The sequence below is a fragment of the Lactuca virosa genome, chromosome 4, assembly GCF_052849685.1.
Source record: "Lactuca virosa cultivar CGN04683 chromosome 4, Lactuca_virosa_CGN04683_v6, whole genome shotgun sequence".
Taxonomy (NCBI): domain Eukaryota; kingdom Viridiplantae; phylum Streptophyta; class Magnoliopsida; order Asterales; family Asteraceae; genus Lactuca; species Lactuca virosa.
The window spans coordinates 198,688,871-198,703,147 of NC_136429.1; the positions used below are offsets into that span (position 1 = coordinate 198,688,871).

Here is a 14,277-nt window from a genome sequence, read left to right on the forward strand (position 1 = left end):
TCATACAAATGCCATGGGTTGTTGTTAAATCTCTGTTGCGCACAATTTAAGCAAATAATATATTCACTGTTGGTTACACTAATGGGTAGCACAGGGAAGCAAGGTCGAATCCTCAGGGACACAACCTAATGGTCAATGCTAATGGGTTTTGGTATACTACAACATCCTATGGTGCACATACAGTCATACAACCATACATACCTTGGATCTATGTTTTCACTAATTATACATGCAAATGGTTTCCAAGGCATTAAACCTATAACTAGCATGCAATTTGTTATAAACAATACAAGATACTAGTTAGAGTAACATACCTTTTATGTGGCTTGAAGTCTTGATGTATTTGATGTTGCTTGAAAGACTTTGGGCTTTAAGAACTTAGTGCCCCAAGTGTTGCACCTCAAATGGTTCACAAACACCATGAACAAAAGATGACTTTTTGAGAGAAGCTTCTTGTCACACAAAATCGGCTATCTCCTCCTTAGAATGCATATGTGCCGATTTTGGTGACTATGGGTCCTTTTTATAGTGTGACAAGGTCTAGGGTTTCATCCATGCAAAACCCTAATGCCCATGACCTTTCATTTCCTTAGGCTCCATGGGTTAAACCTCCATGGACTATCCATAGACCACCATATTTGTTTAGCCCATAGCAATTGGCTCACATTATAAGAATTATTGATTTACCAAATCAATTCCCATATATCTAATTAGTCTCTTTTGATCACAAAATTAATTCCAAATTAATTCTTGATCAATACTAATTAAATTATATGATTATTAATATATTATAACTTATAATATATTAACACATCATAATAAGCTCTTCTAAAAAATCCATCAAATTGTCCTGGTGAAGGCAACCCAAATGGACCAAGCTACTCTCGGGTCAAGTACATACCAATTATAGTTATGGGCTTAGACACCTAATCCAACAAATGCCTCTTTGCATAAGGCACATACTAATCATTAAAGCATAAAAATATAAAGGGGGAGGGGGGGGGTTGATTTAAAACTAAAACTAAAAATTGCAGTGAAACAAACTAAACGAAATCAGTAATAAAAATGAATTCAACTCTGCTGTTACTTTACTAATAATGCAATCAGCCCAGATCCGGTTATTTAGAATGCATTCTATCTAAGCCGGTACTGAGAAAAACTAACAAACTCTAGTATAATCTCTTTTACGTAGTTAAATTAACCAAAACAAGCTTTTCAGTTAACCCTAACTTTTTACTGTCCAATTAAACAAGCTCTTAATTAAGATCAGAAAAGTTGCATTAAGATCTGTGTAAAATTTCCAACAATACCCAATACTTCTCACAAGCTCGGAAGCGTAAAAGTATGAAATTTCACTTTATGTCAGAGTTAAAATCCCAACACGGAACCAATCTGATACTTGTATTACTTATTATCAGTTGACAAGAAAAATTACAGATTCTATTAACTGGTTAGCTGGAATAATAAAACCCTATCAGACTAACAAGAATTAAAATAAAAATTTATTAAGCTCAAAACTGAAACAACTAGATAGAAGCACACAATGAAAACCAAATCTGATAACTGATCACATGAAAAGTACTAGTCTATATAGAACTGAAAACTAGGGTTTTAGCTAGACATTGCTAAAAACAAATTAAAACGAATAAAAAGATAAACTAACTGATTAATATTGCTAACTAAATGTGGGATATGATCCTTAACTTTCAAATCTTTAGAAATCGTTGAAATCTGAGAGAAATTGCCTCATAAATCGTCTTTTTCGTCGTCTGGAGTTTCAGGAATCGTCCACCCCTCCATCTGATCCGAGAGGCATCCTACATATACGAGACAGAGTCTTTGAGAGCAAGAAAACATAAAATTAGATTGAATTTTTGGGGCACTCGATCGAATTTTTCATGCTTTGATCGGATTTTTCATTTTTCTGATTTTCGGAATTTCTGAACTGCGAAGTGTTTATTCGATCAAATTTCAAGGCAAAATTTGATCCAATTTTTTAATTTTCTCCTTTTTCACAAACACGAAAGTCGTCTGAAATTTTGTCTAGTTTCGGAACATTTTAAATTTCGTCAATCGGCGTTACGAGTCATGAGATATGGTCAAAATACTGACAGGGGGTAAAAGCTGCCAACAACATCCTTTAGGATTTAGAATGTATCTATCTATCTTTGTAGGATCAATTCGATCAAATTTTTCTTGACCAAAACAACTTCTAAGCATTCCTCAACATCCTTCATAAGTTCCAAGCTCTAATTAACTCCAATGCTCCATCAAATGCATCCAAAGCTACTCCCAAAGTACTGCTCCACTCGAATTATCTGAAAACAACATAAAAACATGATCAGTATGAGAATTGTAACGAAAGACCTGAGTTGAACATTATTTAAACTAATGACATGCAAATGTACAAATTATGAAGCTAAATTCTAATAAAAACTACCCTAAAAGATGCATAAAAGGACATCTATCAGCTGCCCCCATGGTCTTTCATACAAATGCCATGAGCTGCCCCATGGTCTTTTATGAAAATACCACGGGATGCCCTCGGTGTCTTCCATGCAAGTATCACAAAGACAACTATCACTCTACACAGTATAATGGTAAGACTCACCTGGCTCTATAAATTAGCTAAACCACAACTCAAAGCCCCACAACAGATGCTACCACACTCCTATCAAAACATATAAGGCCCAACATTAGCCTACACACTAAATCCAACAAACTCTTGACTAAAAGTCAACCCAGGACAATAACTCAACGGTCAAAGTCAGAGTCAATAGCCAACAATATCAACCATTGAACCTCACGTCATGACTAGCCCTTGGGCACGTCGTGAGAACACACTCAGCTCGATTCCAACTCGGCACACTCCAACTCAGCCAACTTGGTCACGAACAACCCACTCAGCAAACATCACGACGTGGACCTTCCTTGGTCACGTCTTGAGAATAACCGGACAAGATAATCATGGAAACTTCAATCGTCACGTCGTGATATCCCCAATGTCACGTTGTGACCACATTCTGAGACAACAACTTAATGGTTTGAGTCATTAATCCATTAAGTCTTTGACTCCCACTTTCTAGAAAGCTTTAATGGGCTCCAAAGGTTCATAAAAATGACAACTTTACGGACATGCATGTCCTCTATCCAATCTACGTAAAAAGCCAAGAAAATTATCCAAAACTCATGCAAGGGTCCAATACACAACCAAATTCTAGATATAAATCATATAACACTCAAATGACTTTAAGGATCCATATAGTTGCCAACTTTATGGAATCTCATCACTTCAACTTGCTCATACTTGAAGATAAAGGGACAAGGACTTATATCTAGCAACCTAGAAGCATAAAGTTTGAATCTTGGACACTTACAAAGGTCCATAATGTGGACAAGAGGATGATGATGAGGTTTCCTTGCTGGATCCATACACTAGAACACCTTCTTCTTCTTCTTCTTCTTCTTCTTCTTCTTCAAGCTACCAAAAGCACCAAAATGAGCCAAGAACCACCAAGAGGGATTAGGGTTGGGGATCCTAAGGTTTGGGGGTGATGGAGGCTGATAATGAACCCTAAAATTGAGTTTATGGGGTTTAAATATGAAGGAAACCCTAAAAGTTCATGGGCTTGGGCAGCCATCCTCACGTCGTGACCGCATACGTGTCACTTCGTGACTATAGTCCAAATGCACGTTCTTCACTTTGGATTGTCATGTTGTGACACCTAGTTTTCTCCAAAAACCATGGTTTTGACTCCTTAATGCCCTAAACTGATCCATCTGGAATACGGGTGTTACATAAAAAGTATGTTTTGCTGCTGTTGAAAAAGTTGTCGATGGTAGAATTGTTCATGCTATATTTCACTGAAGAATGTTAATTTTTGGTATTTTGGATGTATGTAAACACAATAAAAGAGATGGTTGATGTTATATTGACATTAGATGGTATATTGTGAATTTTTTGCTAGTTTACGCATCATAAAAAGATGTGGAATGTTTTTAAGTTTTTATATTCAAATTTAGTGATTTGTTTTTATTAAATTTAGTCAAATCGAGCCGATCTTAGCTCGATAGTATCCCATATTTCATAAGACGAGTATGAGCTTCAAATTTAGGCTCAAGGCGAGTTCGAGTCGAACTTCCATTCTTTTTATTTTCCATTTTAACTCCTTTATTTATAAAACTTATATATGGAACATTCTTTAGACTTTGATTTTTTCCTATTAGATCGATGTTATCCTTTACGTTTTTGTTTAGGGGCATATGTGTTTGTAATAATGTTTGTAGACGTTAGAAGTTGTGTAAAATATTAATTTATATGAATAGAAAGTTGCTTAATTTAAATGGTAATTTTGAAGTACTTGTAGTATCATAAAACACTATAGTATCAGAAGCGCCTATACTCAAACGAAATGAAAATAAAAACAACATTTTCATATACTTTCAACAAATAACGATTAACTTTCTACCGCTCCTTAAATTCATTATAGCGGATAAAATACTAATTTTATATAAAACTAACAAACGTTATATATTATTATTAAATTGAATTCTCAAATTAGAAAAGGTTATATGTTATTATTAAATTAAATTATAATACTTATATATACAGCAATTACATTTTTTGAAAAGTAGTACAATGTTATAATTTCTTACAAGATAAATAATAAATTTTTGATATATCAAATATTAATTTTTAAAACTAATACCGAATAATATTTTTAATTCCACGTATTCTATGTGGAATTAAAAATTATGCTACGCAACGATTTTTTTAGGTAATCATGTTACGAAACATTAATTAAATTAAAATGAGAAAATCATAACATTTAGAATATGTAAAACTAACATAATAATTTTTTAATATTGTTAAATAATTCGTTGGTAGACATCGTGCGTGATATTTTTGTTAATTTGATAATACTCCTAATTAACCTAGCCATCGTTTAATAATGTACTAATGTTCAGGTAACTTGATTTTACTAATGATTTCTATTACCAAGAGTGAAATAATCAATCTAATTAATACTAACTACAGGTGCTCATATATTATCATACTATATTATAAAGAAATCATTTTTCCTTTCATCATATTTATTTGAAACTCTCATGTATTTTTTCTTTCACCACATTCATTTGAAACTCCCATGACTTTTCAATTTTTTTTCTAATAATAATTATAATTTGGTTAATAAGGTTAAATAAATATCAAACCTAAAGTGTAATCATATATAAACTAAATTTCAATATTAAAATAATATCTTTACTTCTACTTATAAAGTTATGTTTTTTTAACTTTTAACATATTATATTTAATTTATTAGTTTTAATATATTGTTAGATGTATAAAATATTTAAATTATTAATTTGAATATAACATTACAGTGTCAACTTAAATATAAATTTTAGTTGAACTTAAACAACCCAAATAATATTTTGTAAATAGTTAAAAGTGATTAATTGTAGTGTCTTTTTTAATAATGATTATAAGTTAGTTAATAAAGTTAAATAAATATCAAACCTACAGTGTAATCATAAATATACTAAATTTCAGTTTTAAAATAATATATTTACTTCTACTTATAAAGTTATGTCTTTAACTTTTAACATATTATACTTAATTTATTAGATTTATTATGTTGTTGTATGTAAACCATTATGTTGTTGTATGTAAACCGTTATCAGTTTAAAGCTACAACTTTTGAACAATTTGGACAAAATACTTAAATTGTTAATTTAAATATAACATTACAATGTTAACTTAAATATAAATTTCAGTTCCACTTAAAAAAACCAAAGAATATTTTTTAAATAGTTAAAAGTGACAAAATTGTAGTGATAAATGCAAAAACTAAATTGTAATCTTAATGTAACTAAACTATTCCTAAAGATATTTTTATAATTGTTAAAAGTTTTCAAATAAGTAGCTTAAAATAACTTACAATAACAGTAGTTAAAAATAACTCTATATAAATGATTATATTGTTACTTTTAAAATAAAAAAACAATGTTTGATGTTTTAAATAATTATAATGATAGAAATTAAAACATTAAGCAAATAAATTTAAAAAATTAATTAACAATAACAACAACTATAAATAACATTAAACCATATATTATATTTAATTTTATTTATGTGTAACTCGAGAAGTGTTAAGAGCAGACTAAGCTAAGGAATAAAAAGAGGATTTGGATGCTTATCTTCCTTCCTACACCTAACTTGGCTATCGCTTGTCAGCTTCAGTCCCTGTTGAATCGGTTCTATCCGTTGAAGTCATTCAAACGATTGAGATTATACAGTTATAATAGATGTATATATTATCATATAATTCAAAATAATTAATATATTATAACAATTTAATATACGAATTATTATATCAAATTTAACAACGTTATTGCTATATTTAAAAAATATATATATTTGTAAAGACTTCAACTATACAGGTATTTCTGCGCAACACGCAGGCATTCGCCTAGTCATTTCATATATATTGCTTAGTTAAGCAGTAATAATACTTAAAATAATAGATTTATTTGCAAGTAAAATAAAAGTTTACAAACACCATTGCACAAGTGCATTCCTCATTCACTCCAGAGATGAATCGACATTCTGAACGGATCGAGAGTAAGCCAGAATGTCATCAGGATCATTTGCTGCGTTTCCATCCTTATTGCAGATGATCGTCTCTCGTATCACCTCCCTAGCTTTCCCCATCTGATCGACATCTTCCTTCTTCTTCTTTTTCTTCTCCTCCATCTCCTTCTGCTCTCGTCTCTCTTTGTTAGCTTCCATTGATGCCTTCTCTTGAAAACACAGCAGATGAAATCATGAAAGTGCTCACGTACATATATATGCCACATAGATAAAATTAAAGTAGGATAAGTATGACAAATTTAATTAAAGAGACACGTACATACGTACACTTTAGTTCCACGTGTCACGATTGCATGCTCAACATCTGGCAGAAAAACCCCCTCATCCTCATCTTTAAACCAGACAAACTCGGATAATATAAAAACACAGCTGCAACAATATTATCAATTATATTAGAAAAGATGATGATAACCAAGACTTTCATAATGTTCCCGACTGTTCGAGGGGGTCTAATAAGCCATCTGAGGTTGAATCGGTTGTTTGCTGGAAAGACGTCTGACCGCGCCGCCGTTCATGGTCTTAAGCAGCCACGTACACATACTCTAGACGATGTCGGTTTATCCACCTAATCCTTAAATTATTTCAGAAAGATTCCCGTTTATACGTAGGCTGATATCTTGGTGTTTTTTTGTTTGTTTCTTGTTTTTTTTAAGAGGGAAAGGATTGAAGAAGAGATCGATAAAACAAAAGAGGAACAAGGAAAGAGAAGGAAAAAAGTGGAAGAAAAAGTAGACTCACAGCTTAAGAAGTCAGAGAATGTCGTCTCCGAGTCACCTGAATCTCTGTCCAGCTCATGAACATGTTAATTAAGCTCAGGAAAGAACGATCCGATTAAATGGATTTTAAATTTCGATCAATGAAATTATAAGCCAAAGGTTGTAATGTTTGGACAAATAGTAGAGTCAAATTTCTTCATTAGGGCTGCATCGACTTAAGCATATATTCGGTTTTAAATTTTTAATCCATGTTTTTAGTTTTATTTATAATTTAATTAGGTTTCAAATGTTGTATATTCTCGGTTTTTGCAAAGACTTCCGCTTTTTAGCTTGTATAAAGACTAAATTATAGTTTTGGTCTATGTGGTTGGTATTTTTTTATATTTTTCGTTTTAGTTTTTGAAAAATTTGACGCGGCTTTATGGTCGGCAAATTCTTTAGGTCTACTCACCTTAATTACACCACCTTTGTTATTTTTCACCACCATCATTTTTCATCACTATCACCGTATATCACCACCTGCAACTTAAAACCTGGAAACCAAATCCTAAAATTAAAATCGAAAAAAAGATGAAATTGATCAAACCAGATCGATAGCAGTTTTGTGCAAGTGAGAGAGATACGAGAGGGGGGAGAATGGTGGTTAGCGATGGTGGAGCAGATCTGTTGAGGTGACGACGGTGGTGTCGTAGAGTAAAGAGGGCGATGGTGGAGTAGAAGTGGAGAAAGGGGGAAGGTGAACGACATAGTAGGCGGCGGTGATTGGTCCGACCGGCACCAACAGAGAAAGAGAGTTATGAGATAGGGATCTTGATGGTGAGTAGAGGAGGTGTGAACATCTCAATTTGGGAATGGGAAATCGTCTTGGGACATGCCTGATTTAGTTTAGATTTCTAAAATAAAAGTCCTTCCCATAAAAAGTAATTTAGGGCTTTTATTGCGATTTTTATGAAAATAATAAAAATGGTCCCCTACACTCTAAAAATGATAAAATAACTAGGTAAATGGACAAAATCAGACAATGACAACAATAAGGGCATTTTTATCATTTCTTTATATTTAACGAAAGTGCATTAACAGTAACCAGCATACTTTTATATAAATTTTAAAAGATTGTTTATACCTTTTAAAAACAGATATGGGAACTATATAGTTGCAAATTTTTTTCCATACATAAATCTTCTATGCTATGGTTGTTTGGTTATGGAACGACCAAATTCATAGCTTGCAATTGAACAGATAAAGGATACAAGGGTTATTTATTTATTTAAATGGGGATGTTTCATATTTGAGTTTGTAATTTGAGATAGGTGATTTGGAATTTTCTTTTAGAAATGGAGTTAGTGGTTCCACATTTTTTATAGGATTTATATTATATGATAGGTTTGTGTGAGCATAAAGAAAATATAATTCTACCACATACATAAATATGCCAATATGATTAAAATAAAGATAATAATACCGGATAACTCTGGTTGTTAAGTTATTTTTGAGTTTATTAATTTTCTAAATGATATCGAAACAATTTAGGTGATAAATCTAATATAGACATAAGGCTATTGATATTTCAAATAGAAACATATTTTCCCACAACATAACATATTTTCACACCATTGAACATATTTTTATATCACTACACATATTTCCATACCATATATCATATTTTACCATACATTTTTATGAACACCGGATAGGATGTGAAAAAAAACTTTATAACTTTCTTTATAAAATTTCAAAAGCCTTATAGTTTTTTTCATTGGAAAACTATACATCCAGATCTTTCCAAAAATATAAGATACAAAGTTTTTTTTTTTTTTTTTTTTTTTTTTTTTTTTTTTTTTTTAACTTATGGGTCGTTCCATACTTGTCACAAAAGCTGATACAATTTTTTTTTTTCAGACCACCGAATATTTTTTGTACATTAGACATTATGTGACAAAAATGTCATGACTCCCTCTACAAAACTTCAAAAGACTTATTGTTTTTTATTGGAAACTACATATCCATAGATTTTCAAGCATATAAGATACATAATTTTTTTGACTTTTGGGTCGGACCATACTTCTCGTTGAAGTTGGTCCAAAAATATTTTTTTCAGACCACCAAACTTTTTTTATACACTGGACTATGGATGAGATTTAAAACCGAAAAACCGAAACCGGACTGGAATCGAAACCGTTAGAACTGAAATATGTAAAACCGATCCGGGTTCCGGGTCTAAGGAATGACTTTATCCGGGTTCCGGGTAATCCAGGTTTCGGGCCCTTCTGGTCTGGGTAAACCGGGTTTAAGAACCGGAATTGGTTTTAGGGACTGAAACCGGTTTCTATGAAAAGTTTAAAATATGCAAATCTTATTCGTTTGAAGTCGGATTGTCATGAGGTTTTTTCCAAAGTATAGTTTATAGTTTGTACATTATTTTAGATTATAATTTTGTCATTTTGGTTTCATATTCATTGACTTATAGTCCCCTAAAGTTGAAATATCAAAGCTGAAAATTTTCTGTTTTTCAATTTTTTGTTTTTGTATTTTGTGAAAGTTTTAAAACATGCATATCTGATTCGTTTGAAGTCAGATTAGCATGTGGTTTTTTCAACGTGTATTGTAGAGTTTGTACAAGATTTTAGACTATAATTTTGTCATTTTTGGATTCATAATCTTTAACTTATAGTCACCCAAAGTCAAGATATCAAAGTTGGAAATTTTCTGTTTTTCGGCTTTTTTTTCTTGTATTATGTGAAATTTTAGAACACGCATATCTAATTCGTTTGAAGTCGGATTACCATGAGGTTTTTTCCAACGTGTAGTTTAGAGTTTGTACATTTTTTTAGACTATAATTTTGTCATTTTTAGTTTAATATTCAATGACTTACAATCCCCCGAAGTCGAGATATCAAAGCTGAAAATTTTAAAGTTCAACCCACTACGTAATTACCAAAAAAATTAATTTGGTTTTCCCGGGTTTTTGGGTTTTCCGATTCTAGACCCACTTTACCCAATTTGTGACATCCCCAAATTCACGGTCATTTTAAAAAAATTTATTTATGCTTTTGTTGAAAATCAGAGTATTCATTTTTAAAGAATAATATTGCAGAGTTTGCTCCCAGAAAACATGATAAATATTTTATCAAAGCATTTCCGAAGAAATGTATTTTGTTTATATTAAAACTTTGGGATGTCATCGTCAATACAGAAACATAAGCATAAACAGACCTTACATTCATTTACACTAGTGATTTACATCTCCTTTAATCTCTCAGTGTAATGTAGCTTCGTATCGACACATGTGATACAAATAAACTGAGTGGGTCAGGTTGGGAAACCTGGTGAGTACATAAGGTTTTCAACCCACAATAATATAGTTAATTTGTTTCTTCACATACTTCATGTCAAAAACTTAACCCAATTACCCATCCCCATTATCTTCTTTATTCTTAAGGATCTACCGTAAGAATCATCTATTCCTCAATATTTATTCCTAGGGATTTTCCTAAGGAATATGCACGAAGTCCATCGCTTCCAGGGTTTATCTAACAGACACTAAGTCCATAGCTGCCGATGTTATCTATTAGGCACAACTGCCAATATTATCCTTTAGGCGTAGCTGCCAGGATTATGATGTTATCTATTAGACACAACTGCTAATATTATCCTTTAGGCGTAGCTGCCAGGATTATGATGTTATCTATTAGGCACAGCTGCCAGGATTTTTAGAGTACATCTGGTGAACCCGTAAATCAAAAACACCTACAGGTTGTGGCGCAGCTGCCAATGTTCATCTATAGGTCATTAAGTCCATAGATGTCAATGTTCATCTATATCATCTTTCATCTCTCATCATTCATATACCCATCTTTACCCAATATTTAATAGGTATAACATACATATACAGTTTAAATGAAATAAAACATGTATAAATCATTCATCTAGCATAGATATCAGGAACACAGATAATAAGCACATATAGCACGTATTATTATTAAATACTTCATATCTATGTGTAAGATGAAAGTAACTATGCACTCACTTGTTAAAGAGATGACTTGAAACTCGGACAGCGCTTCGCTTCTAACAATCGTCTTTTCCTTCGACGAAACCTAGTATTATTACCGCTAGATTTCAGTCTAATATTTATTGTGACTATTTACGAGCGATATTGTTTTCTAAGTGTTAAATAATAATTTTCAACCACTATGGACAGATATGGGCCAGACACGAAACACCGGAGGGCAGAACCATTTTGGCATTATAACACTTCTTGTAACGCTCGCAGATTCGGGCTAGTCAATTTAGAGACAATAAGCGTCAAAAATGACCTTTTGATAGAAGATTATTTAGAATAAATAATCTTAACTAAGTTATAGTATATGTCACAAGGGTTTCGTACATATAAAGAACGCCGAAATCCGAGTTATAACGAAGAAGTTATGACCCGTCGAAGTTTTATGGCAAAACGGCACGACACTAGGAATTGTAAAAAGTGAATTTTTGATAAATTACTTTTTAGCCTTAGAGATCTAAATGAAAGTTGTAGTATACATTAAAACGAGAGTGTGCATAAAAAGAACGTCAAAATCTGACTTCGTATGAGGAAGTTATGATTTTTCTAAGATTTCGCATAATAGTATACAGCCCGGAAATCGAATTTTAGATCGAGCGAATTTTAACCGACACAACCTAAATGATAATTGAAGACCTCATTAATAGGAGTTTAACGATAAAAAGACAGTAGAAAACGGAGTCCGTATGAAGAAGTTATGAATTCTACACGGTCGTTAACAGTGTAATCTTCTCATACTGTTAAATTTAAAACCAGTCGAGATTTAGCCGATGGAGTGAAAAGGAGAGTTGTAAATATTGTCAATACCTACACTTGGATATAAAGAATGTCGAAAACGGAGCTCGTATGCGAAAGTTAAGAAATTTAGAAGTCGGAAGGGTGCTGTTGTGAAGTGGGTGACGTGACGCGATCTGAGCCATTGCTTTCTCCCCACGCCTTGCCACCAAATGGTGACATGTGGCACCAACTCGATGATTTGGAGGCCAAAAATCGACGAGTTGAACCAACTTCATCTATAATTACCATGCGAGAGTGCCTTCATTTTTCACACCAAAACCCTTTCACTTCTCTCTCTAACTTCTCTCTAAGCCTCCCAAAACCCTCCCAAAGCCCTAGAAACCTCAAGGTGCTAGAGGAAAAGCCCCGGAGCACCAGAAGGTTCCGAGAAGAAGAGATTTCGTTTTTATATATTAGGAAATTATTTTTCTAATGATTTGGTTAAAGTAATACATTTTTTTTAAAATGTAGATGTCTACTAGTAAGAGTGTAACTGTTCCCCCCGTGCCTACCTCTTTGTCAAAATTCTAACTACCCCAGCTCATCTCGAGGGACAAGCTCACTGATCTGAACTATCTCGACCATATTTGTTCGTTAATGATAGTCTTTAGATACGAGAAAAAAGAGTATGTTATGGATGAGAAGGTCCTTGAGGAACCTCAAGAAGATGCTCCTGCTGAGGAGATTGCCGATTATGACAAAAGTCATAATCACTTGACTGAAGTCGCATGTATGATGTTGGTGACCATGGTTCTGGAGCTCCAAAAGATAGGTAACGTGTTTAAATTACTTATTGTTGTGTGTTGTGCATTTCCTAACAAATATGGTGTGGTGTGATGACATGTGAATGTGAAGTAGCGAAAAATTGATGTGGAAAGGGTGCCATGTACCCTTAGCCTCACTAGTTTTTAACACAAGACATATGTAACGTGTTTAATATATATATATATATATATATATATATATATATATATATATATATATATATATATAGGGTGAGGTTCAATAGAGAACCATAATTAACCAAGGAACCAATCTTTTTTTCAACTTTTAGAACTTATTTTTTATCAAAAAAAAAAACTAAAAATACAGAAATTCATAACTTTTTATCCTTTTTCCAATGATATCAAATTCGATTTTTTTTACGTCAAATTCACAATGTAAATCTTTGAAATTCACAATGTGAATCCGGATTCACACGATGAATCCGAAAAATATTTTTCACATTCACAATGTTAATATATGAATTTAGATATTTTTAGATTTTTTTTTTCGATAAAGAATAAGCTCTAGAAATTGAAAAAAAAGATTTGGTTCCTTGAATAACCAATAATTATGGTTCTTTATTGAACTTTTCCATATATATATATATATATATATATATATATATATATATATATATATATATATATATATATATATATATTAAAAACCTATGATATTTTATCTATAATAAATGTCATAGTATATTGAATATGAGTATATTTTGCGAAGTAACCTGTTCTAGTTAAATATTTTCGTTTTAAATTTGATTTTTGAAATAATGAATATTTATCGTTAATTTAGTATTTTATTTTATTATCATTATTTAAAAAAAAAACAAATAGTTATTATGTTAATAAGTGCAAATTCTGTGGGCTTCGTCACTATCTCCGCGCCGTGAGAAATCGGGGAAGAGGCATTTGTGATCAATTCCAATAGAAAACTTAAAAACATACAAAAATATGTACCGAGGGAAAAGAAGAACATGTAGGAAAAGTTTGTATTATTCGCTAAACTTAACTTTCCTCTTACCATCATTAGCATCCTACTCTCGATGTTCCATGGGGATTTGTTTGTGTATAGAAGGGAAATAAAAATGTATATATTGGAGAAGACAAAGCTTTGTAACGTCTGTTATGGTTGATAATTGGTTAATTAACCAATAAATACATAATTTAGACATCTCAGATTTGATCGAATGATGACAACTATGGTTTACAAAGGCAGCGACTGGAGGTCGGAAAGTGAAGCAGGCCGACGGAAAGGGATGGGAAAGAAGCATGAAGAAAAAAAATGTAGTTTAGTGG

General features: G+C 32.1%; 1 long non-coding RNA gene across 1 annotated transcript; it reads left to right on the forward strand.

Annotated features, from left to right (window-relative positions):
* Positions 1-7,080: 7,080 nt before the first annotated feature.
* On the forward strand, positions 7,081-7,616 carry LOC145168683 (uncharacterized). The gene is made up of 2 exons (XR_013742003.1): positions 7,081-7,206; positions 7,309-7,616. It is a non-coding gene; the product is annotated as an uncharacterized LOC145168683 (long non-coding RNA).
* The last annotated feature ends 6,661 nt before the right edge of the window (positions 7,617-14,277 follow it).